The sequence below is a fragment of the Saccopteryx leptura genome, chromosome 6, assembly GCF_036850995.1.
Source record: "Saccopteryx leptura isolate mSacLep1 chromosome 6, mSacLep1_pri_phased_curated, whole genome shotgun sequence".
In the NCBI taxonomy this organism is placed as follows: Eukaryota; Metazoa; Chordata; class Mammalia; order Chiroptera; family Emballonuridae; genus Saccopteryx; species Saccopteryx leptura.
The window spans coordinates 125,923,926-125,950,364 of record NC_089508.1 but is presented as its reverse complement, the minus strand read 5'-3'; the positions used below and the strand labels follow the sequence as shown (position 1 = coordinate 125,950,364).

At 40.6% G+C, this 26,439-nt stretch overlaps 1 pseudogene; it reads left to right on the top strand.

Annotated features, from left to right (window-relative positions):
* LOC136377166 (N-acylneuraminate-9-phosphatase-like) overlaps nt 1-3,023 on the top strand; it is a 39,629-nt pseudogene extending 36,606 nt beyond the window's left edge.
* The last annotated feature ends 23,416 nt before the right edge of the window (nt 3,024-26,439 follow it).

The following is a 26,439-nucleotide window of genomic DNA, read 5'->3' as shown; positions in this document are numbered from 1 at the left end:
ATTTGTTTAGGTCTGCTCTGGTGCAATACTTCGGTCCCAGCCTATGTGCATGGGTGCCCTTGTGGCCAACTAAAGCCCTCAGGCAGAGAAGCTCAAAGTACTTACAATGTGAAGCCTTTGACAGTTATGGGAACAGTGTGTGCCAAGGTGATTTCGGTAGCATCTGCTGGAATCTGGGACTCAAGGCCCATTACAGACTGTTTCTAAACAGCCTCTGGTCTCATCTCTTAGCATCCTACCTTACATGACTTCTATTTTGGCTGAACTAAGCTTCTCATCTGTCCCAATTTATAAAATGTCAAGCTCTGTGTCTTTGTTCATGCTGTTCTTTTAGTTTACAGTGATTTTCTCATCCTTCCATCCCTACCTTAGGGGCTTGGTAACTCTTTGGTTTAAATATTATTTCCTCTGACAAGCCAACAATCCTGTGGAATGACTTGCTCCTTCCATTTTATTTCCACAGTTGATGTTTATAAAGCTGTCATGGCACTCAACCTGGAACTTGTGGTTGCATACCTGCGTATTTTCCCCACCAGATAATGTTATGAAGACAAGACAAGGAGCCCAGTCTCCAAGTGCCTAATTCAACAGTTTAAAGGCAAGCATGTGGACTTTGAAAATAGGCAAATGTGTGTTTAAGTCTCAGCTCAGGTGAGTTACTTAACAATTCTGGGATTTTATTTCTTCATCTCAAAAAGGGAATTCTTGTAGAGTTAGAAAGATAGAAATAATGTATGTGGGCATTGGGCATAATGCTTGCCACTCTAGTATCTCAATAAATGTTAGAAGTCAGGCCAAATGATTAAGAACCTTATGTAGGCCCTGGCCAGTTAGCTTGTTGCAGGAAAATGACCCCAACAGAGGAGACACTCAGACAACTTAATTAGTAGAGGAAGGAGAATTTATTAGTAGCCAGCGAAGCACATATGGTAAGTAGCACCAAAGCATGAGCTCCCCGATTAGATTTTCTTACAGGTTATATATTTTTACTGTATCCAAGCAATGAGCCTGTGATTCCTTTGTTTAAGGTTTGCCATGACTCAAGGAGAGGGAAGGGGGAGTTTTGGTGGGGTCAGCAAGGGGAAAGGGGTTTCCAGGTCACTGGCTGAAACTATGTACAGATTCTGCTTCTCTTGCTTTGTGTTTCAAGTGGCTCCAAGCAACCATTTAGAGAACTATGGGATATACTGGTAGTCTTTATTATATGTGGTTTAAGTGTCTGTTTGTCGCCGATAGCTTATTGGTTGCTTGCGTAATTGTACTAGCCAATGGGGTGAAGTTGCCACGGCTGAATGCAAATTGAACGGGTCAGGGGAAGGTGAACATTTGTTTGCATTGGCAATCATCTGCTTTTGAAACAATTTAAGGCTGAACGCAAATTGAGCGTGTCAGGGGGAAGGTGAACATTTGTTTGAATTGGCAATCATCTGTTTTACATGAAAACTACATCTTAATGTAATTTATTTTAAGAATGCCTCCTAGAAAATACAGCACTGAAGAGGAGAGAAAATGAGCTAAAGCTGCACAAAAACGGCTTTCTTAACAAAAAGAAACCACTGAGCAGAGAAAGACAAGGCTTGCTTCAGTCGCAGAGCAAATGCCTCTTTTTTTTTACCTGAGCCTGCATTTGGACACGGTCAACTTTATGTTGCCTGTTCAAGACCGGACGTAAAATTAAAAATAATTGATGGTCCTCTGCAAGGCGAGCTTAAAAATGATGGAAAGATTTACACAAGAAATGTTGTGTACAAAGAGATCTTTGACATGTGAATTAACATTTTATTATTTAAATCACCTTTATTTATTGAGCTAGCAGTGGCTCTTAAGAAATGTACCGCCAGTGGTTTCCTTCATTGCACTCTACTTTAAGCAATTAAGCAAGTAGAAGGGGGAAACCCCGTGGGGCAGTAAGCAAAGGGGCGTCCATATATATATGAATGAGTTGTCTAGAGTAGTGGTTTTCAACCTTTTTACACTTGGAGACCAGTGAAAATAGGACAGTTATTTCGGGGACCACTAGGCAGAAATCACCCTGAACATAAGTGAATTGAACTAAGATCATTGGGTCTGTACTCTTCATACAACATCAGATGGGATAACTGTTTCACAGACTGTCACATATTTTCTGGCAAAGCAGTCCATGGACTAGCAGTTGAAACACACTGGTCTAGAGTTTGGGAGATCTTTACTCTGTTGTTCTTTAAAAAAATAAGACCAATTTCCAATGGAAATAGTATGATAATACCATTAAGACGGAGTGGAGTTAGAATCTCTGTGCTTTGGGTTTATAGGATCACGTCTTCTCAAAGCATGACTATTAAAGACATGAAATGTGTTAATGGAGTTATTTTCCTTTATTTAGGTAATAAAATTCTTACAATCAAAATACCATTACGAAGAAGACACTGAAAGAATCTGTGACAAAGTTCAAGTTAAACTCAGCAAGGAATGTTTTCATCCTTCCAATATATGCATTACTGACGAAGGACTTCATTTAGATCACTGGGAAGAAGCAATGCAGGAAACAGAGTGGTGCAGCCAATAGGAAATTGGTTGAAGAATGTTATTTTCTGTAGAAATCTATATGTTTACAGCATATGACATTAGCAGAAGATGTCAAAGCCATGCTCACTAAACTTCAAAAGGAGGTCTGCCTACTTTTATTAACAAATGGATACAGACAGATCCAGAGGGAGAAGACTGAGGCTTGTGCCTGTCAGTCCTAGTTTGATGCTATTGTTATAGGTGGAGAATAGAAAGAAGAAAAACCAGCACCTTCCATATTTTATTACTGTTATGATTTCCTGGGCATATGACCTGGGGACTGTGTGATGGTTGGTGACACACTAGAAACCGATATACAAGGAGGTCTCAATGCAGGGCTGAGAGCAAGAGTCTGGATAAATAAACATGGAGTAGTGCCATTGAAGTCATCACCCATGCCACATTATATAGTTTCTTCTGTGCTCGAGTTACTTGCTCTCTTACAGAGTATGGACTGCAAAGTCAGTATGTCAGCTTAAAGTAAATAAAATGGCACAGTTATATATTTTAGAGGATTTGAACTAAGAAAAGTTAAGGCATTCCATATACTATGACCCAGTTCTAAGAATAATTTTACAACCCTTAGCAGGATAGCTCAGTTGGCTGGAGTGGGTCTGGAGCCTGGAGGTTGTCAGTTCAATTCCCTGGTCAGGGCAAATACAGGAGCTGCTCAGTGTTCCTGTCTCTCTCTCCCTGACTCCCCTAAGAAAAAAAAAAGAGTAATTTTACTTATGATTTAATAGCCAACCAATCATTGATTGGTATTTATATCTGGAAATCTTAGAATAAATTAATATAAGTTACTTTTAGTAGTGTGATTGAGAAAACTTGAAGAAATATATTATTTGATCTGTAACTTGAGGGATTTTTTTATAATACATTTTTAAAAATTAATTTTAATGGGGTGACATTGATAAATCAGGGTACATATGTTCAGAGAAAACATCTCTAGGTTATTTTGACATTTGATTATGCTGCATTCCCATCACCCAAAGTCCAATTGTCTTCCGTCACCTTCTAACTGGTTTTCTTTGTGCCCCTCCCCTCTCCCAACCTCCTCCCTCTCCTTCCCCCAATCCCGTAACCCCCCACACTCTTCTCCATGTCTCTGAGTCCATTTTTATGTCCCACCTATGTATGTTCTTAGTTCATATAGTTCTTAGTTTTTTCTGACTTACTTATTTCGCTCAGTATAATGTTCTCAAGGTCCATCCATGTTGTTGTAAATGATTCGATGTCATCATTTCTTATGGCTGAGTAGTATTCCATAGTATATATGTACCAAAGCTTTTTAATCCACTTGTCCACTGATGGATACTTGGGCTGTTTCCAGATCGTCGTTACTGTGAACAATGCTGCCATAAGCATGGGGGTGCATTTCTTCTTTTCAAACAGTGCTATGGTGTTCTTGGGGTATATTCCTAAAAGTGGTATAGCTGGGTCAAAAGGCAGTTCGATTTTTAATTTCTTGAAGAATCTCCATATTGTTTTCCACAGTGGCTGCAGCAGTCTGCATTCCCACCAGCAGTGCAGGAGGGTTCAGTTTTCTCCACATCCTCGCCAGCACTTATTCTGTGTTGTTTTGTTGATGAGCGCCATTCTTACTGGTGTGAGGTGATATCTCATTGTGGTTTTAATTTACATTTCTCTAATGATTAGTGATGTTGAGCATTTTTTCATATGCCTATTGGCCATCTGTATATCCTCTTTGGAGAAATGTCTATTCATTTCTTTTTTCCATTTTTTTATTGGATTGTTTGTCTTCCTGGTATTGAGTTTTGCAAGTTCTTTGTAAATTTTGGTTATTAACCTCTTATTAGAAGTATTGTCAAATATATTCTACCATTGTGTAGTTTGTCTCTTTATTCTGTTCTTATTGTCTTTAGCTGTGCAGAAGCTTTTTAGTTTGATATAGTCCCATTTGTTTATTCTGTCTTTTATTTCACTTGCCCGTGGAGATAAATTGGCAAATATATTGCTGCAAGAGATGTCAGAGAGCCTACCGCCTATGTTTTCTTCTAAGATGCTTATAGTTTCACAGCTTACATTTAAGTCTTTTATCCATTTTGAGTTTATTTTTGTGAGTGGTGTAAGTTGGTGGTCTAGTTTCATTTTTTTGCAGGTACCTGTCCAATTTTCCCAACACCATTTGTTAAAGAGACTGTCTTTACTCCATTGTATGCTCTTACCTCCTTTGTCAAACATCAGTTGTCCATAAAAGTGTGGGTTTATTTCTAGGTTCTCAGTTCTGTTCCATTGATCTATATGCCTGTTCCTATGCTAGTACCAGGCTGTTTTGAGTACAATGGCCTTGTAGTATAACTTGATATCCGGAAGTGTGATACCTCCCACTTTATTCTTCCTTTTCAAGATTGCTGAGGCTATTTGTGTTCTCTTTTGGTTCCATATAAATTTTTGGAATATGTGTTCTATATCTTTGAAGTAAGTCATTGGCATTTTAATCAGTATTGCATTGAATATATATATTTCTTTGGGTAATATAGATGTTTTATTTATAAATAAATTTTAATGATGTTTATTCTTCCTAACCATGAGCACGGTATATGCTTCCACTTGTTTGTATCTTCCCTGATTTCTTTTATCAATGTTTTATAATTTTTCAAGTACAAGTCTTTAATCTCCCTGGTTAAATTATTCCTAGGTACTTTATTTTTTTGGCTGCAATGGTAAAGGGGATTGCTTCCTTAATTTCTCTTTCTGACAGTTCATTTTAGTGTATAAAAATGCCTCTGATTTCTGAGTATTAATTTTATATCTTGCCACTTTGCTGAATTCATTTATCAGGTCTAGTAGTTTTTTGACTGAGACTTTAGGGTTTTCTATATACAATATCATATCATCTGCAAATAATGATAGTTTTACTTCTTCTTTTTCAATTTGGATGCCTTTTATTTCTTTTTCTTGTCTGATGGCTGTGGTTAGGACTTCCAGAACTATGTTGAATAAGAGTGGTGAAAGGGGGCACCCCTGCCTTGTTCCTGATCTTAAGGGGATTGCTTTTAATTTTTGCCCACTGAGTATGATGTTGGCTGTGGGTTTGTCATAAATGGCCTTTATCATGTTGAGGTATATTCCCTGTATTCCCACTTTGCTGAGAGTTTTGATCATGAATGGGTGCTGGATTTTATCAAATGCTTTTTCTGCATCTGTTGAAATTATCATGTGGTTTTTCTCCTTCATTTTGTTTATGTGATGAATCACGTTGATTGATTTGCAACTATTGTACCAGCCTTGCCTCCCAAGAATAAATCCCACTTGATCATGGTGTATGATTTTTTTCATATATTGCTGGATTCGGTTTGCTAATATTTTGTTGAGGATTTTAGCATCTAAATTCATCAGGGATATTGGCCTATAATTTTCTTTTTTTGTGTTGTCTTTGCCTGGTTTTGGAATCAGAATTATACTTGCCTCATAAAAGGAGCTTGAAAGTCTTCCTTCCTCTTGAATTTTTTTAAATAGCTTGAGAAGGGTAGGAGTTAGTTCTTCTTTGAATATTTGGTAGAATTCACTTGTGAAGCCATCAGGCCCAGGGTTTTCTTTGTTGGGAGTTTTTTGATAACTGTTTCAATTTCATTTGTTGTAATTGGTCTGTTTAGGATTTCTGATTCTTCAAGATTAATTTTTGGGAAGATTATATGTTTCAAGGAATTTGTTCATTTCATCTAGGTTGTCTAGTTTTTTGGAGTACAGTTCTTCATAATATTTTCTTACAATATTTTGTATTTCTGTTGTGTCAGTTGTTATTTCTCCACTCTCATTTCTAATTTTATTTATTTGAGTCCTCTGTCTTTTTTTCTTGGTGAGTCTGGTTAAAGGTTCATCAATCTTGTTTACCTTTTCAAAGAACCAGCTCCTGGTTTCATTGATCCTCTGTACTGTTTCTTTAGCCTCTATGTCATTTATTTCCGCTCTGACCTTTATTATTTCCTTCCTTCTACTACCTCTGGGCTTTACTTGCTGTTCTTTTTCTAGTTCTTTTAGATGCAGGGTCAAGTTGTTTATTTGAGCTTTTTCTAGCTTCTTAAGGTATGCCTGTAATGCTATGAACTTCCCTCTCAGGACTACTTTTGCTGTGTCCCATAAATTTTGAGTTGATGTATGCTCATTATCGTTTGTTTCTAGGAAGTTTGCCGGGGTCCAGCCCCGGGGGGGGATCCAGGGGTCCCACAGGAAGAGACGGCGTCGGCACGAATCGAGTGAGAGAGCCAAATTCTTTTCTTTCTCTTTATTCTCTAGTTAGCATTTACTGCCAGGCATCTCTGCCAAATGCTGGTCTAGCTTTCTTTTTATGCACACACACTAAGTTACAATCACATGATATTCAGAATACATTGATTAATTATTGTTTTTGTATCACTATTCTTACATTTTTTAGGTAACTATAAATCAGGTGGTAAGTCATTCAAAGTACAGTTATACAATAACTTGAACAGCAATTACAATGTTGGTACAAACTTCTAAAAGGTCAGTACTGAATAACAACTCTACCTTACCTATGATGCTATTGTCTAGTCAAATTTTATTTATTACTATATTCATACTCTAGTTAAGTTCTAACTCTATTTTTCTCAGAGTGTTCCACCACCTGCAGGTCAGGTATGCAAGAAGAAAGGAAAGTTTCTTTACTCTACTACATGAAAAGGCTTAGGGAGGTAAAGTGATGAATTAAGTGAAGGCTGAAAAGTACTCTGTGTATAGTTACTGTTTCCTACCTATTCATAAGTCACAATCTATTGTTTCTAACATGATTAATAAGAAGTTCTCCTACCAACTTAACCCTTTACGAGGGATATCATAGCCAGCCTCTTATGTCTATGAGCCCAGTTCAAGGGGCTTACAGGCTTTTCTGTGGAACTCACACCCTCTGTCTCATTTCCAAAGACATTACTACGAATCTACAGGGAAAGTACAGTACTATTATCCCTGTGCCATAAATGATAGCACACACCCAGAAAAGGGGGCATATAAGGCCAGATTAACTCAAAAAGGTCAAAAGGGGGAAGTATCATTGTGCCTTTCCTTTGTGGTGACTTTGTCAACCCACAGCTGTTAGTCTTCACTGCGGTGACTTTATTAACCAGCAGCCATTGGTCTTCTGCTGTGACTTTGTCAACCAGCAGTTGTGGATCTTCTTCTGCTGTGACTTTGTTAGCCAGCACTAGTGGATCGGCTCCCGACATCTCCCCCTTTTTTATTATGTAAATAAAGCTTTTGTATTTTCACCGCTGTTTCCCTGAGACCGTTGTTTAAGAGTCGGAAGATGACTGGAAGGACAAGAAGAGCGATAATTACCACAGCTATTATTATGCCTATATCAGTAGCCAAAGAGGTCAGGCCATGCATAGAAAACATACTTTTAATGTTTTTAACAAATTGATCAGCTACTTCTGAGGCAGAGACTAAAGAGCCTGAATGTCCTAAGTTTTGTATCTGCTGATGTAATACCCTCAAATCTAAACTAACATCACTATTATTCCATAAACCTAACAAATGATTCTGTATATTATTCCATGCTATGATAGACTGATTGTATTCTAAAGGAGTCACACATATCCACTTGAATCCTGCATGGCATCTAAGAGTCATTCTAGCCTTCATAGCTAACAGCTCATTACTTATGTGAATAAAAGCCTCCTCTAAAGCATTCACTTTCATTTCTAACTTCCTATCTATAGTCTCCTGTACTGCTAAGGCAAGAGATATATTACGAGATAAACTATCCACATGATTTGCAGTGTGAACTGATTGAGCTAAAGCAGTGGTGGAAGCAGCTACAGATCCTATAATAGCAATAAGAGCAGTAATTCCTAAAATCAATTCTGCAATAAATTGCTTTCCTCGATAGTGAGCAAGCGCTTCAGAAGCAGCCTGTAGTGCATGCAACCCTGGGTCATCATACCAAGGCCGAGACAAACTAACAGGTAACATCACATAAGGTGGCTTCTGCAAAATAAACATGACTTGAGCTTTGGTGTCATAAGATAGACAGTTTGTTAAAACACAGCGAGAGCAGGAAATGCTAAACATAGAATTATAAGTGCTAACAGAAAGATTACTGTTCATAGTAGCAATCAAGAGCACATAAGGAGCCTGTACACAAGCCTGAACAAAAATATTCTGAGCAGGATAAGGGTGAGGCCTAACTATATATGCAGGTGCAGCAGCTGCAATTAGTTGCCAAAGCTTTGTTTGATACCTGGTGGTTGATTCATCCTGATAAGTCAGCTGTGCAGGTATCCATCCAGTAGACTGCCAACGTGTGATGATTTTATTTAAAGGATTATATTTATCTGACCAATTGTAAACATCTTTCATTTCCTGCACTAATTTTCTATAATCATATTCAAAATAAGGACTAGACCAATCTTGTACAGTGAAATTAACAGCACATGCAGTATAATTCATATAATTAGAATATGCACATTCTTGCCATGGGGGAAAACCAAATCCATTCTCCACAGACCACCAGTAAGGCTCTTGAGTTGCCCTTTTTGAAGGATAAAGTTTACATGGATGAAATCCCTTAGGAGGCAATGTAGCAGGATTATACTCATGGGTGTCAGGGCCTCCAGGCATTAAAATTGTGAGAGACCATAAGTCTCTTGTAATGTGTACAGGTTTATTACTTTTAGGAGAGTCAGCCAAAATAGTCTTAAGTGTAGTAGGAAAACACCCAGAAATCTTGTGAGTATTATTAAACATAAAACATATGGGTACATTATCTGTTTTTCCATGAAATGAGAAATTTGAATTAGTTTTATGCATAATAAAAGAACTAGATGATCCTCCCAAAAACTTAGTATGATTATTAAACACAGGTATATCATCTCCTCCCCAAGTAACAGGCTTAACCAATGGTGGATTTGGAATATAAGCCCAATAAGATTTGTTTTGTCCAATAGCCTCAACTTTAAGTACCTGAATTGAAAGTACAGCGAGCATAGCAATAAACATATTAACAGGGTTACGATGTATATTTTGTTGATGACAAATTAAATCAGCCCTCTCAGACAATGCCTTCAACTGGCCCCAGGTTGGTGGGTTAACAGTTCGAGTAGAGCGAGCCATCCGGTAATAGGGAGGTCGTCTAGCTTCCCGCAGTGACAATCGCTGTATCCCTCGAGTAACAGGATCATACGGAGAGTTCCTTGATGACCTTCGCTGGGAAGTCACCAGTGACGCGGGTGGCACAGGAGTCTCCTCCGGGCTGGGTGGTGTATAAGGAGGAGGATGGAGATAAGGAGGGGGCAGCGGTAGCAGCGGAGACCTCCGGCGAGACATGGCGAATCAGCCGGTCTGGGATCCAAAGAGGCGAGTCAGCGTCCTGTGGAAATATACAAGCATACCCTCTCCCCTGAGTTAGAATTACATCTGGTCCCTTCCATTGACCTGTCAATAAATCCTTCCACTTTGTCATTGGTTTAGGCTTATCCAGATCCGGATTCCAGTGTCTCAGCATACGAGTGTGGCCTTGATAGTCTGAATTAAGATTGTTAATAACAAACAAAGCATGATTTAAAAGCTGATGTGGGGAACTATATTTTAACTCACCTTCCTGTAGTTTTTGAACCTGCATTTTCAGGGTCTGATGAGTCCTTTCTACTATACCTTGTCCCTGTGGATTGTAAGGGATGCCAGTAATATGTGAAATGTTAAAGGTGTTACAAAACCTTTTAAAGGCAGCTGATGTATATGCTAAAGCATTATCAGTTTTTATAGTCTTTGGCATTCCTAGAATAGCAAAGCAGTGAAAAAGATGTTGTACTACATCCTTAAAGGCCTCTCCAGTTCGTGCAGTACAAGCAACAACATTTGAAAAGGTATCAACACAAACATGCACATAGCAAAGTTTACCAAAAGATGGAATATGACAGACATCCATCTGCCAAAAGTCATTGGGTCGGAGTCCTCGTGGGTTAACTCCAAAGCTACGATTAGAAAAGTGAGTAGGGCAAGTGTTACAGCTACGCACGATAGCTCGAGCAGCCTCACGAGATAGTTGAAACTGCCATCAGAGTGCAGATGCATTCTGGTGATGTAAAGCATGTGAAAGTTTAGCTTCTTCCACTGCTGTAAACACTGCTTTCTGCTGTGTAAGAAAATCAGCAAGACGATTTCCTTCGTGTAGTGGTCCTGGAATAGAAGTGTGAGAGCGAATGTGGCCAATAAAGAAAGGGAGAGTTCTGGAATGAATCTGCTTTTGTAGGCTACTTAAAAGTGAAAAAATAGTGGTTAGATGATGTGGCAAAGAAGCAGTTTCAATGTGAGGAAACATTTTAACTATATACTGTGAATCAGTGAACAAATTAAAGAGAACATGTTCCAATTTTTGAAATGCTGTTATAACAGCAATAATTTCTGTTTTTTGCGCTGATTTCTCCTGAGTTTCAGTGATAATATGCTCATCCTCTATAATTGTTACAGCTTTACCATTAGATGAGCTATCAGTAAAAACCAGTGCAGCTGGTGGTGGCAGCAGATTTCTAGAAGTCTTAGTAGGAAAAATTACTGATTGTCTTTTTAGAAATTGCAGCAGTGGGTGAGCAGGAAGTTGAAATAAAACCTGCCCTGTAAAATTACTAAAAGCAATTTGCCATTCTGAATTTAGTTGTAATAATGCTTGAAACTGATCCTTATTATAAGGAACAATGACTTCCGTCATTTCTTTACCAAACAACTCTCTGCTGCGGTTTCTTCCTTTAATTATAAGAGTAGTCACCAAATCATTATAGGGCATAATAACTTTCTTGTGAGAGACAGGTAAGTGAAGCCACTCTAGAGGGCCGTTTTGCCACAAACATCCAGTAGGAGTGTGTTCAGTGGCTAAAATCACAAGCTGCCATGGTTCCTCTATAATAACTCTGACTAAATGTTGATTATTAATTACTTCTTCTATTTTTTTAAGAGCTTTTGCTGCTTCCTCTGTGAGCTCTCGAGGAGAAGTTGGATCAGCATCTCCTCTCAGAATATCAAACAATGGCTTAAGCTCTGCTGTAGTTAATTTCAAATAGGGTCTAATCCAATTAATGTCTCCCAATAATTTTTGATAGTCATTAAGAGTTTTTAAATGATCTTTTTTTAATTGTAACTTTTGCAGACTGACAATGTCTGTAGACAGAATACGCCCCAAGTAATTAAAAGGTGGCTGTACTTGAATTTTTTCAGGAGCTATTTTTTTTTTTTTTTTTTTTTTTCATTTTTCTGAAGCTGGAAACAGGGAGAGACAGTCAGACAGACTCCCGCATGCGCCCGACCGGGATCCACCCGGCACGCCCACCATGGGGCGGCGCTCTGCCCACCAGGGGGCGATGCTCTGCCCATCCTGGGCGTCGCCATATTGTGACCAGAGCCACTCTAGCGCCTGGGGCAGAGGCCAAGGAGCCATCCCCAGCGCCCGGGCCATCTTTGCTCCAATGGAGCCTTGGCTGCGGGAGGGGAAGAGAGAGACAGAGAGGAAAGCGCGGCGGAGGGGAGGAGAAGCAAATGGGCGCTTCTCCTGTGTGCCCTGGCCGGGAATCGAACCCGGGTCCTCCGCACGCTAGGCCTCAGGAGCTATTTTTAATCCAAAGTTCTATAAAGACTGAGTTGTTTCTTATAAAATATTATGCAATTTTTCCCGATCAGGCAGAGCAAGCAAAATATCATCCATATAGTGAATTAAATAAAGATCAGGATATTTTAATCTTATTGGATCTAAAGCTTGATTCACAAATTTTTGACAAAGCGTGGGACTGTTCTTCATTCCCTGGGGCAATACCTTCCACTGATATCTTTCATAAGGTTGTTTAAAATTTTCTGATGGCAAACTAAATGCAAACCTTTGACAATCTTGTGTAGCTAATGGTATAGTAAAAAAAGCAGTCCTGTAAATCTATAACAATTACACTGTAGCCATGAGGCACCGCAACTGGTGAGGGGAACCCAGGTTGTAATGACCCCATATCTTCCATAGTGGCATTTATAGCCCTAAGGTCCTGTAGCAACCTCCATTTTCCTGATTTCTTTTTAATAACAAAAATAGGAGTATTCCATGAACTGTTAGAAACTTCTATATGTCCTTCCTGTAATTGCTGCATAACTAATTCTCTGGCTGCCTTAATTTTTTCTGAATTCAGAAGCCACTGCTCTACCCATACTGGGTTGTTAGATTTCCAGTTAATAGGGTCGGCAGCAAATAACTCAGTGGCCCCAACTATAAATTTGTATATCCTATGCCATGTCTTCCTTGATTTTCTATCACCGGAATTGGATATATTTGGCCCTGCTGTTTCTTTCCTAGCCCTCGATTAGGGTCAAAACCCATCTGTAACATTTGTGCAGTTACTTTTGAATCTGGGCTGTACATGAAAACACCCACTTGCTCTAAAATGTCTCTCTCCCAGAGAGATAATGGTATACTTGAAATTACATAGGGGCAGAAAGTTCCTTGGTTATTGTCTTCATCCTGCCAGGTTAATATTTGAGAACTTTTAACAACATTTGAAGCCTGGCCAAATCCAACTAATGAGGTTGGAGTTGACTGAGTTGGCCAGGCTCGAGGCCAATCTTTACTAGCAATGCAAGAGACATCTGCCCCAGTATCTAAAAGCCCCTCAATTTCTTTTCCAGAAATCTTTAATTTCTTTAATGGCCGAATTTTCTTAATTTCTTGTATCCAAAACACAAAATCACTGGAGCCAAAGGCACCTTCTCCCCGTTTTTGTTCAGATATAGGCTTTCCAACAGGACAGTAAGGCAATAGTAAAAGTTGAGCAATTCTTTGACCAGGATAAATCTCAAGCGTTTTAATTGGGGGAGCAATCATTACTTTTATCTCCCCTTCATAGTCCGAATCAATTATTCCTGGCATTACGTATATTCCTTTTAAAGATGTTGAATTTCTGCCAATTAATAATCCAACCATTCCTTTAGGAAGGGGACCTTTAACTCCTGTTGGTAATGCAACCGCAGGACTGTCAGCGGTTAATATTGCTGAGGCGGTGGAACAGAGGTCCAGTCCTGCGCTGCCTGGGGTTGCCCTGGTGAGGTCTGAGACGGACCGGAGTTGACAAATGGATTCAGGCTGGCCCCAATTGTTATTGGGGCCTGAGGCTGGCCCCCTTGCCAGTTTCCCTGATTATTACTTGGATTGCTTGCTAGATTTTGATTTTGTGGGGGCTGCCATTCTATCCCTAACTTTGGTTCTAATGGCTGTCCATTTTTGTGAAATTTAGAACGGCACTGCTTTGCCCAATGATATCCTTTTTGATAGCGTGGGCACAAAGTCTTAGGCAATGGGACATTATTATTATTAGCATTATTAATTATGGGAGCTGTCCCTTGCACTCCTGGGCCTGCTTGCCCACTCTTGTTAGGGCATTGTCGGCTAAAGTGGCCCGTTTGGTTACAAGTGAAGCAAGTAAGACTTCCCTTAGAGGAAGCTTCATTGTTAGAGGGCATTTTTCCTTGATACATAGTCTTAATAAATTGAGGATACGTTTCTCCTTTTAAAGCTGCAGCAATAGTTACTCCCTGAATAAAAGCAGGATTTACATCCTGACAGGCTTTGATGAAATCCCCTATTGTTCCTTCTCTCCTCACTGAGCGCAACATGGCCTGGCAAATGGAATTAGCATTTTCATAAGCCAACTGTTTAATTATAATATCTCCCGCCATCTCATTTGAAATAACTCTTCTAACTGCTTGAATCAACCGAGCAACAAACTCCTCATAAGGTTCATCACCTTTCTGTTTTACTCCTACCACAGTAACATCTCCTCCAGACAAAGCCGGTAACCTTCTCCAAGCTGCTATAGCACAACCACTCACTTGCATCAAAGCCGGTTTAGAAAGTTTTAACTGTTCACTAACATCAGCAAATTCTCCTTCTCCCGTAATCATTTCTCTAATCACAGGATTATGAGACCTCCGATTCTTAATCGCCTGTTGCTTAGCTTGCTCCTCATATTCAGCTCTCCAAAGGAGATAATTTCCTCCAGATAAATAAGCTTTAGCCACCTGTTCCCAATCATAAGGAGTCATCCAATTATGAGAAACTGTTTCCATCAAAGACATAGTATAAGGAGAGGTGGGTCCATATTGACTGCAAGCCATTTTCAACTCTTTCAATAATTTGTAAGAAAGCGGCTCCCATGTAGGAGTCTCCTCATCATCAAATTCACCAGCCACAGCCACAGGAAAACACAATGCCAAATCAGTTTCCCCTTGGTCACAAGAAGCTTGAATTGCCTTCTGCAACCCTGTTAACCCTGATGATTTTTTCTTTTCATTAACATCTAATGATTGTACTGGTAAAGGCAAAGACATTCCAATAACCTTATTTTTATCCTTTTTGTCAGTCTTGGGGGGGATATAATATGGGTAAAACTGTTTTTTACTTCCAATCCTCATTATCCCTATTATATTTAGCTGCCTCATCTTCTAATTCAGCCCCATCAGATGGAGATAAATGATCTTCACTATCATCCTGATGTTTACTTAATTTTAAAGAGGCCATTCCATAATCTGTACTATTTTGAGACTGCCTTCTATTTCTAATTAATGGAGTCTCTTCTTGTGGAGGAGCAGTTGCCTTAGAAAATTTATGCATCTCATGTTCTGGAGCTAAGGCATCTTTAATCAAGCTCCATAAAGCAAATGTATCAACTGGGACCCTTTCAGGTCCATGTAGCTCATAGTAAAGTTTTAGATTTTCTCCAACCTTAGCCCATGTCTCAAGACTAAGCGTTCCCTCATCTGGAAACCATGGAGAACATTCTTGTATGAAATGCAGAAAACGAGCTACTTGTTGAGGGGAAACACTAACTCCCTTTAGGGAAAGTGTATACTTAATGACTTCTATAAAGAGTCTTCTTTCTTTAGACTCAGTATGGCCCATGACTTCTCAAAATCTTAAGTTCTGAAATCCTCCACCTATCCTCACCCCGTCTTCCTTACAGGGGGCTCTGCAGCACCCTGAGTGGAGTCCTAGCCGTCCCGAGACAATGAGGGGGGCTTACCTTCAGGTCCCTGTTCGGGCGCCAAATGCCGGGGTCCAGCCCCGGGGGGGATCCAGGGGTCCCACAGGAAGAGACGGCGTCGGCACGAATCGAGTGAGAGAGCCAAATTCTTTTCTTTCTCTTTATTCTCTAGTTAGCATTTACTGCCAGGCATCTCTGCCAAATGCTGGTCTAGCTTTCTTTTTATGCACACACACTAAGTTACAATCACATGATATTCAGAATACATTGATTAATTATTGTTTTTGTATCACTATTCTTACATTTTTTTAGGTAACTATAAATCAGGTGGTAAGTCATTCAAAGTACAGTTATACAATAACTTGAACAGCAATTACAATGTTGGTACAAACTTCTAAAAGGTCAGTACTGAATAACAACTCTACCTTACCTATGATGCTATTGTCTAGTCAAATTTTATTTATTACTATATTCATACTCTAGTTAAGTTCTAACTCTATTTTTCTCAGAGTGTTCCACCACCTGCAGGTCAGGTATGCAAGAAGAAAGGAAAGTTTCTTTACTCTACTACATGAAAAGGCTTAGGGAGGTAAAGTGATGAATTAAGTGAAGGCTGAAAAGTACTCTGTGTATAGTTACTGTTTCCTACCTATTCATAAGTCACAATCTATTGTTTCTGACATGATTAATAAGAAGTTCTCCTACCAACTTAACCCTTTACGAGGGATATCATAGCCAGCCTCTTATGTCTATGAGCCCAGTTCAAGGGGCTTACAGGCTTTTCTGTGGAACTCACACCCTCTGTCTCATTTCCAAAGACATTACTACGAATCTACAGGGAAAGTACAGTACTATTATCCCTGTGCCATAAATGATAGCACACACCCAGAAAAGGGGGGATATAAGGCCAGATTAATTCAAAAAGGTCAAAAGGGGGAAGTATCATTGTGCCTTTCCTTTGTGGTGACTTTGTCAACCCGCAGCTGTTAGTCTTCACTGCGGTGACTTTATTAACCAGCAGCCATTGGTCTTCTTCTGCTGTGACTTTGTCAACCAGCAGTTGTGGATCTTCTTCTGCTGTGACTTTGTTAGCCAGCACTAGTGGATCGGCTCCCGACAGAAGTTTTTTATGCTTCTTTGATATGATTGTTAACCCATTCATTATTTAATAACATGCTATTTAGTTTCCAAGTGTTTGAGTATTATTTTAGTTTTTCTGTTGTGGTTGATTTCTAGTTTCATGCCATTGTGATCAGAGAAAGTGCTTGATATGATTTCAGTCTTCTTAAATTTGTTGAGACCACTTTTGTGCCCTAACATATGGTCTATCCTAGAGAATGTACCATGAGCACTTGAAGAGAATGTATATTCTGCTACTCTAGGGTGAAAGGTTCTAAAGATATCTATTAAATCCAGTTGATCTAGTATGTCCTTTAAGTCTGTTGTTTCTTTGTTAATTTTCTTTCTTGAGGATCTATCTAGTGATGTTAGTGAGGTATTGAAATCCCCTACTATTATAGTATTGCTGTTGATCTCGCCCTTGAAATCCATCAAAGTCTGCTTTATATATTTAGGTGCTCCTATTTTAGGTGCGTAGTTATTTATAACAACTTGAGGTTTTTATTAAATTGTTTTATTAATCTTTTAGCATCTTGTATCCAAGAAGATAAGCAGGATAGCTTATATGTGGGTGCACAAATATTGGTTTTATGTACTGTCTAAAAAATAGATATTTTTAAAAACAGACATTCTAAAACATATGTATTACAGGTTTACCAGAGTAGCTGGATATGGTTAATATGAAATAAGTACTAAGTCACATGCAAATCAAGGCATTTTAATTTTTATTTATTTTTTTGTATTTTTCAGAAGCTGGAAACAGGGAGAGACAGTCAGACAGACTCCCGCATGCGCCCGACCGGGATCCACCCGGCACGCCCACCAGGGGTGACGCTCTGCCCACCAGGGGGCAATGCTCTGCCCATCCTAGGCGTCACTATGTTGCAACCAGAGCCACTCTAGCGCCTGAGGCAGAGGCCACAGAGCCATCCCCAGCGCCCAGGCCATCTTTGCTCCAATGGAGCCTTAGCTGCGGGAGGGGAAGAGAGAGACAGAGAGGAAGGAGAGGGGGAGGGGTGGAGAAGCAGATGGGCGCTTCTCCTGTGTGCCCTGGCCGGGAATCGAACCTGGGACTTCTGCACACTAGGCTGACGCTCTACCATCGAGCCAACTGGCCAGGGCCAAATCAAGGCATTTTATAGTGAGATTATTTTGTTTATCTTTGAAAATATACCATTATTTGCCTACTTTAAACGTATACTTTCTTTTGCGAGTCTAATTTTTTTGCATTGCTTCTTTTGGGGAGCCTCCAATTTTCCTATGGTGTAACATGACAAATAAAATCTATTAAAATCAATATGTGGGTTTTTTTTCCATGACATCACATCTTTTCTAAGTGAGTTTATAGTTTCCTGTTAGGCTTTACCTCTTACGTAAGTATTTTTACTATCTTATCTCAGGCACACAATGGAGTTGTGAGGAGTAGACTGTCTGGCTGAAGATAAGTGCAAGCCACAAAAAAAGTCATTTTCTTTTTATGAATACATCAAAGGGTAATTGTCTTAGTATATAGCCTAACCCCCACCACACCCCATCTATTTTCTACTGACTAGTTTCACCCATGAGATGAAAACTAATAGAAAATTAGGTTTTTCTATGAACCATCTTCAGGGTGCCATTTTAACATTTGGTTCTTCTTGTTGTTACTATCTGACTCAAGTCTACTGTTTTTTAAATTTTGGGAAATATATTAATGTTTTAAAAATTTCTGTGTCCAAAACAGGGTTTACTTTGACCTTACTAATTAATTACTTCAATTGCAAAGCATCTTGCAACTAGAAAATTTTCTCTATATAGTCTCACAATTTCACCAATTTAGTGTAAAATGGTTAATTAAAGATACAGGAAATATTGAAAAGTTGTATATTTTGGTAGCTTTTCTATTAACTTTTGTATACAAAATTACCGTATTTCCCCATGTGTAATATGCACCCTTTTTTGAAAAATTTGGGGTCTTAAAAATGGGGTGCATCTTATTCAGTGGTTGTAGATTTTTGTACTTGCATGTCCCACTTTTTCATTCTTATATTTGCTCTCATTGTTTTTCACTTGATACCGGTGTATTACAATAGGTTATGTTTTGCCACATTCTGCCCAGAAATGGCTCAGAAAAGATTTTTGTCCAGTGCTGAATTCAAGTTAAAAGTGATCCAGTTTGCAAAAGTGAATGGAAATTGTGCTGCTGAACGTAAGTTTAGTCCTCCTCCAACTGAGAAATCAGTCTGAGACTGGCTATGGGAAGAAAAAACCCTACTGAAAACTCCACAGCAGAAGAAGGCCATGAGAGGCAAGTCAGAAAAATGGCCTTATTTAGAGAGGGAACTGAAGATATGAATTGAAGAGCTAAGGGCAATTAGAATTCCTGTGTTCACAAAGATGGTTCGGCATGAGGCAAGAAGAATTGCTGGTGAAAAAGAAGTTACTGATTTCAAGGGAGGACACAATTGGTGCTTCAGGTTCATGAAATAGAATGGACTAAGCATGCGTACACACACCAGACTTGCCCAAAAGATGCCTGAAAGCAATGAGCAGAAGGTCCTTGAATTTCATCATTTTGTCATTCAATGTCAGAAGACACATCAGTTTGGGTTGGGACAGATTGCAAATATGGATGAAGTCCCCCTTTAATTTGATGTCCCAAGTAACAGAACTGCTGATAAGAAGGGGGTGAAAACTGTAACTGTGAAGACAAGTGGACATAGAAAGAGCCATTATACAGTTGTCCTAGCTAGTGCTGATGGGACCAAGCTGCCTCTTATGCTGATTTTCAAATGCAAAACAATGCCAAAAGAAGACATTCCTTGAGGAGTGATTGTCTATGTCCATGACAAGGGTTGAATGGATCAGGATGGGATGAAGATCTGGTTTGAGAAAGTTTGGAGAAAGAGACCAGGTGGGTTCTTATGCAAACCTGCCCTATTGGTGTTTGATTAATTCAGGGCACACAACAAAAAACAAAGATGATTGCTGCAGAGCAAAAAACAAAACTTGCTGTCATACCTGGAGGCTTGACCTCCTAGCTCTAACCACTTGATGTCAGCATTAACAAACCCTTCAAAGCTGCCATGAGAAATGAATGGAACCAATGGATGAAGTCTTCTGGGGACAATTTGACACCAGCAGGAAGAGTGAAGAAACCAACTATAGGAGAAGTTTGTACCTGAGTGAAAAGATCCTGGGATAATATCAAGAATGAGATCATTATCAAGTCATTTAAGAAGTGTAGCATTTTAAATGCCATAGATGGAACTGAGGACGAGGCAATATAGGAAGACAGTGATTCATTATCAGACACAGATGAGGACAAGCTAATGGATGGGAGTTTTGACAGTGATGAGGAGTTATATGAATTTTATGATGCATAAAACTTGAGTTCAATAACTTTATGTAATATTTTCTTTTTCAAATTTTGGGCCCCAAAATTAAGGTACATTTTATACTTGGGGAAATGAGGTACTAATGTAAAATATGAGACTTTGTTAGAATTTTTGTGACTTTTTCAAGTATCCCATGATTCTGTTACTTATATTCTATTGTAGATTATGCCTCTCCATGAACCTATTTTTTCTTAGCCCTTTATTTCCTGTCTACTACCAAAAATAGAATTTGTTGCCATTGTGCAAAAGCCCTGTTGTATTTACTTTTCTTGATTTTAAAAAATGTGTTGCCTGATTGGTGGTGGCACAGTGGATAAAGCATCAACCTGGGATGCTGACATGTCAGGTTCAAAACCCCAAGGTCACTGGCTTTAGTGCAGGCTCGCTGACTTGAGCCCAAAGGTCGCTGCCTTGAGCAAGGGGTCACTGGTTGGGCTGGAGACACCCAGTCAAGGCACATATTAGAAAGCAATCAATGAACAACTGAAGTGCCACAACTACAAGTTGATGCTTCTCATTTTTTTCTTCCTGTCTGTCTCACACCCACACAAAAAATATGACCGTGCCATTGACTGTCCCAGGATGCTGTTGCTATAAAATTGGACATTTGTGAACAAAGTATGTTTGTGTGTAGTTCCAAGTATGGTGCCATCTGACCTCAATTATATTTTAGCTATTTAAAAATTGTTAAGTTGGAGGACCTTGACAGAAAAATAATTATGTGCACAATTTCTAGATGCTATGTGATACTGAGATTTTGTCTTTTTAGCTGTTCCACAGTTTGTATTCTATACAGTGCAGTAATGCAATATTACTTTTTGTTTACACCCATCCTTAGGGAAGGACTTTGGGATCTTCAAACTTTCTGAGTGAAATGGTACAGAAGGTATTAAGAAATCTTGGAATAAATGTATGATTTTATTGTTTTTATTTTAGAATAATATTCCTTAAAGTTAAAATTGATGTGACAATAGTCTCCAGTCATCTTAGTTTTTTCCATAGTTTCCCCATACTGGTATGCTCATATAAAGTCATAAATTCTCAATTGTCCAGAGAGTCTCCCAAACACAGTAGTTAGAGAGGAAGGCCTACAGTTAGAGAGGGAGACACAAGTGGATGCTGCACCTGGAATACTGACTCAAAGATGGATGTTTTCTAATTCCATGCACACATTTACCCACTGATGCATGAACATCTTACATCTGGTAGTGTTCAGAACCCAAAGGAATTGTAGAAAAGACAAGTTTTATAGTTACAGAGGTACTTTCATTCGATCTCCTTTGCATTTCACAATAAGAAGCATTCTCCATAATCCATTACATTTATTTATAATGAACATATTAGTTTATATATTAATATACAGGGGGTTCTCAGGTTATGATAGTCTCGACATATGGTGTTTTGGGTTCACAACACTGCCATAAAAAACTTTTAAAAATCAAGATGTGAGTGTTTCAGCTTACACAGCATTGTACTTATGAGGGCGAACTAATTTGGTTGTGTGCGGAGGAAGAACACGCAGTAATGCAGCACATGAGTGCGGGAGTTGGCGTCCCCCAGTACGTTTACCTAGGCCATTTTGGACTGTTAAAAACACGTGTTCTACGCCTGACCAGGCGGTGGCGCAGTGGATAGAGCCTCGGACTGGGATGCAGAGGACCCAGGTTCGAGACCCCAAGGTCTCCAGCTTGAGCGTGGCTCATCTGGTTTGAGCAAAAAGCCCACCAGCTTGAACCCAGGGTTACTTGCTCCAGCAAGGGGTTGCTCTGTCTGCTGAAGGCCCGCGGTCAAGGCACATATGAGAAGGCAATCAATGAACAACTAAGGTGTTGCAACGCGCAATGAAAAACTAATGATTGATGCTTCTCATCTCTCTCCGTTCCTGTCTGTCCCTGTCTGTCCTTCTCTCTGACTCATTGTCTCTGTAAAAAAATAAAAAAAAATAAAAAAAATAATAATAATAAAAAACACGTGTTCTATTTGTGTTGCTTTGTTTGGTGCTTTTTAGGCCCTTATCATGGCTCTTAAACAAAAGTCTGAGTAGTGCTTTGAAGAAGAGGAAGGCCATCTGTTGGGCATACAAGTGTGTGAGCCTTGCTTACTTGCTTGCACTTTGCCTGATTGGTGCATGAGCACAGGGCAGCACCATGTGTGTATAGTCTGTGTAAGGCTGCAAGCAGTCAAGGAGGCAGATTGTAGATTGCGAATTGCCTGCAGCTACTTGGAGGGGCCATTTTTTGCTATTGTTTGTTGGAGAAGCCCCACACCACCACCACCACCTCCTGTTTGCTAGTTGCCTGTCTGCTGTTAGGAGACTGTAATAAATGGAATGGTTCTCTAGTTCCTTTACCATCTGCTTGAATCCAATATGAACCTGCATGGCCACAGCCATCAGCTTTACACCATCATGATGGAAGTGAAATTAGACATTATAAAGAGATCAGAAAAAGGAGAATCAGTGACAAACATTGGCCACATGCTAGGCCTTAGCCGCTCTACTGTAGCAACAATTATCAAAGATAAAGACTTTATCCTAGAGCGTGTAAAGGGATCAGCCCCTATGAAGTTCATTGTGATTACTGAACAGCAAAGTGGCATAATGATTGAGATGGAAAGATTGCTAGTTTTGTGGCTGAAGACCAGCATCAGCGGCATGTACCACTTAGTCTAATGTTGAATCAGGACAAAGCTAAATGATTGTTTGAGGCAATAAAAAGTGAAAAGGGGGGAGTGAAGAGTTTGTGGCCAGTAGGGTTTAGTTCATGTGTTTCAAAGCTTGTGCCAATTTGCGTAACTTTAAGGTGCAGGGTGAAGCTGCTATTTGGGATGAGAAAGCAGCAAGAAAATTTCCTAATTGGTTGGCTGAATTAATTAAAGAAGGGGGCTACTGTGCTGAACCAGTGTTTAATGTTGATGAGACAGGCCTTTTTTGGAAGTGTATGCCTAACAGCACCTACATCGCCAAGGAGGAAAAGTTATCGCCAGCCCATAAAGCTGTCAAGGAGAGACTGACTTTGCTTCCTGGGGGGAATGCTGCAGGTGACTTCAAACTCAAGCCTCTGTTGGTGTACCAGGCAGAGAATCCAAGGGCACTAAAGGGCATTTGGAAGGGTCAACTGCCTGTCTTTTGGAGGTCTAACAAGAAGGCAGGGGTGATGCTTCAGATTTTTGAGGAGTGCTTTTCCAGCCATTTTGTTCCAGCAGTGAAGGACTACTGTGTTAGCAAGAGGCTACCTTTTAAGTGCTGGACAATGCCACTGGCCACCCTGCCCACTTGAGTGACTTTAATTCTAATGTCAAGGTGGTTTACCTTCCACCCAATACCACTGCCTTTTTATAGACCATTGACCAAGGTGCCACTGCTCCTTTCAAGGTCTTCTACCTCTGAAGGACATTTGCTGTGGCCCCTAATGCAACTGAGAAGGACAAGAACCTGATACTCAAAAAATTTTGGAAGTCTTATAACATTTACAATGCTGTACAAAACATTGCTTTTGCCTAGAATGAAGTGAGGTGATCAAACTTAAATGGCATGTGGGAAAAAAACTGTGTCCCCAGTTTGTGTATGACTTCCATGGCTTTGAGGAGTCAGTGGAGGCTATAACAGAGAAGGCTGTTGCCATGGGTAAACAGCTTAATTTGGAGATGGAGGCTGAGGCGGTCACAGAGCTACTGACATCACATGGAGAGGAACTGTCTGCTGAGGACCTCATTCAGCTGGAGAAGCAGATGATTGAACATGAAGAGATAGAAATCCCAGAACCCAAGAGATTTACTACCAATGGGTTGGCAGAAGTTTTTCTATGGCTGAGGACTCCAGCGATGACAGATTCAGTAAGGTCTATGGAGCTGTTATGGATGCCTTTCAGGTTTTGTTTTATTTATTTATTCTTTTTTTTTTTAGAGAGAGGAGAGGGAGAGACAGACAGAGAGAGAGAGAGAGAGAGAGAGAGAGAGAAAGAAAGAGAAGGGGGGAGGAGCTGGAAGCATCAACTCCCATATGTGCCTTGACCAGGCAAGCCCAGGGTTTCTAACTGGCGACCTTGGCATTCCAGGTCAACGCTTTATCCACTGCGCCACCACAGGTCAGGCACAGCCTTTCAGGTTTTGGAAGAGAAGAAGTCATTAACCTTCCAGACTAGCCTGGAACAATTCTTCAAGAAGGTAGAGTGGCCTGCAGCAGATCAGCTGCTTCTCGAGATGAAACACCTGTAGTACAGGCAGAATCATCTCCAGCGTCTCCTGCATGTTCCTTAGTCAATCCTGATTCACCTGACCCACTATCTCCAGCACCTTCTGCAGGTTCTCCTGCCTCTCCAGTTTCCTCCTCCCAATAGGTCACTCTCTCCCACCTTGCAATGCCCCTTCCAGTGTACAAGCCAACCACAGGGTTAAAGGAAAGGAATTTTTTTTACACTTAGTTTTTGTTATTTTTTCTGTTACTACTGTACAGTGGACAGTACATTTATGTCCTTTTACTTTTTCTGTGGCTTCGTTGTGTTTTTATGTTCTAGATTATGATTTCACAACTGTGTTAGGATAGGTAAGTGAATATTGCTAGGGTGAGTTTCAACTTCACCTAAATTCAGATCATGTCACTATCGTAGGAATGGAACCGTGTTGTAACCCAAGGATCCCCTGTACTTTTAGTTTGGGCTTTTTAAAATTGGCTCAAAAGAAAAAGTAAAATTAATATAGGAACCCATGCCTCCAAGGGCAACAAGTCTAATATTCCCTTCAGTATTCTAGTGATTTTTATGTACAATTTATATGGAGTCTTAACTTGTGAGTACCTACAGAAATGGAGAAATTAAACTAAAAGTGGTATCAGATTAAGGTGGCTGAAATGGGGCTGTTGTGATATGTAGAGAGCCACTGCATCTGAATGTGTCCGTCCTACATACATCTGAGAGCAGAGGAGGAGCCCTGCTCAGCCTTGAGTAACCTGGCAAGGTAGGGTCACTAAATCAACTTGAAAGCTGTTCATCAGAGTAATGGCGGGGTAGGAAGTGATACCGATAAATCTCCCCCAAACCTCAACAAGATCTTCAACCAGAAACAGAAAAACCTATCCTTGGAGCCTCCAGATGTTTCGCAATACACCCAAAGGTATGATCGAGCGAAAAATTGGCTAAATATATAACCAAACCCCGAAGGAATTAGGGAGTAAGAAATGCTCTGCCTTCCTCACTAACCTAAACAGGGCAGTTTTCACTGGAAACTGAGAATATAGAAACTAAGGCAGGCAAAGGGGGTGAATAGATACAGGCCGCGGCACAAACGGCCGAACCAGGCTGTGGCACGGAGATCCAAGCCGAGGAAAAACTGTTCCTGTGACAACCCGGGCAATACAGCTAACACTCGCGCCAAACCCAGACAAAGAAAGACAAGCGGGGCAGCCATTTTACCTGATCCCCTGGTCGGCGCATAGTGGGCGAGAGATTCCTTCCAAAGCCCTGGGAGGGTGTGCCCGTGTTACTCCACAGAGAGGCAGAGTCAGAGGCCTTTGTGTGGGCTGAAAGCCTCCGGGCCGCCCCAGCACCCTGGGAGAGCCGCACACAGGGAGGGAGCAAGAGCTAATTCCAACACTGGAACTTTTCAGTGCGGGTGGGAGGTTTCACTCAGAGGGCAAGACTCCGGCCTCACATCCTGGTCTGCGCACACGGAGAGTGGGAAGGAGACTCCTCCCAGCACCTCGGGAGTGGGAGCCCGTGTTGTCCCACGGAGGGGCAGAGTCAGGGGCCTTTGTGTGGGCCGAGGGCGGAGTCTCAGGCCGCCCCAGCGCCTTGAAAAAGCCGCACACAGGGACGGAGTGAGAGCCAATTCCAACACTGGAACTTTTTAGTGCGGGCGGGGGGGTTTCACTCAGAGGGCGAGACTTCCGGTCTAACATCCTGGTCTGCGCGCGCAGATAGTGAACGAGAGTTTCCTCCAAGCGCCCCGGGAGTGGGTGCCCGCCCGTGTTACTGGACAGAGTGGCAGAGCCAGAGGTCTTTGAGTAGGCGGAAGCCCCGGCTGATTACGCTAGCGGCTCTGACTGACTGAGCCTTACCCAGAGCCCTGTGCTGAGTGGGAATAGAGTGGGGAGTTGCCAGCTCTTTGAGCCTCTTACTATCCAGGCAGAGGCAGCAGCAACCCCATAGCTGGATTATCAGGCTACTAATTGAGGAAGGAAAGACTAGGAGAGAGGCTCCAGGAACACAGACTCTCTCACTGCCAGAGCCTATAAATGCTAATGAGCCTCGACTGCCAACGAGACTGAAGCACAATACATGACATCGCCATAGAGACTTATCAACTGCAAACCTCTACCTGAGCATGCCAAAGGGGCAGAACCTGGGGTACAGAGTCACCGACCAGGAAGAGGGAGAGAAAAGAAAAAGCAAGAAGATAACCTCTCAAAATCAGAATAATCC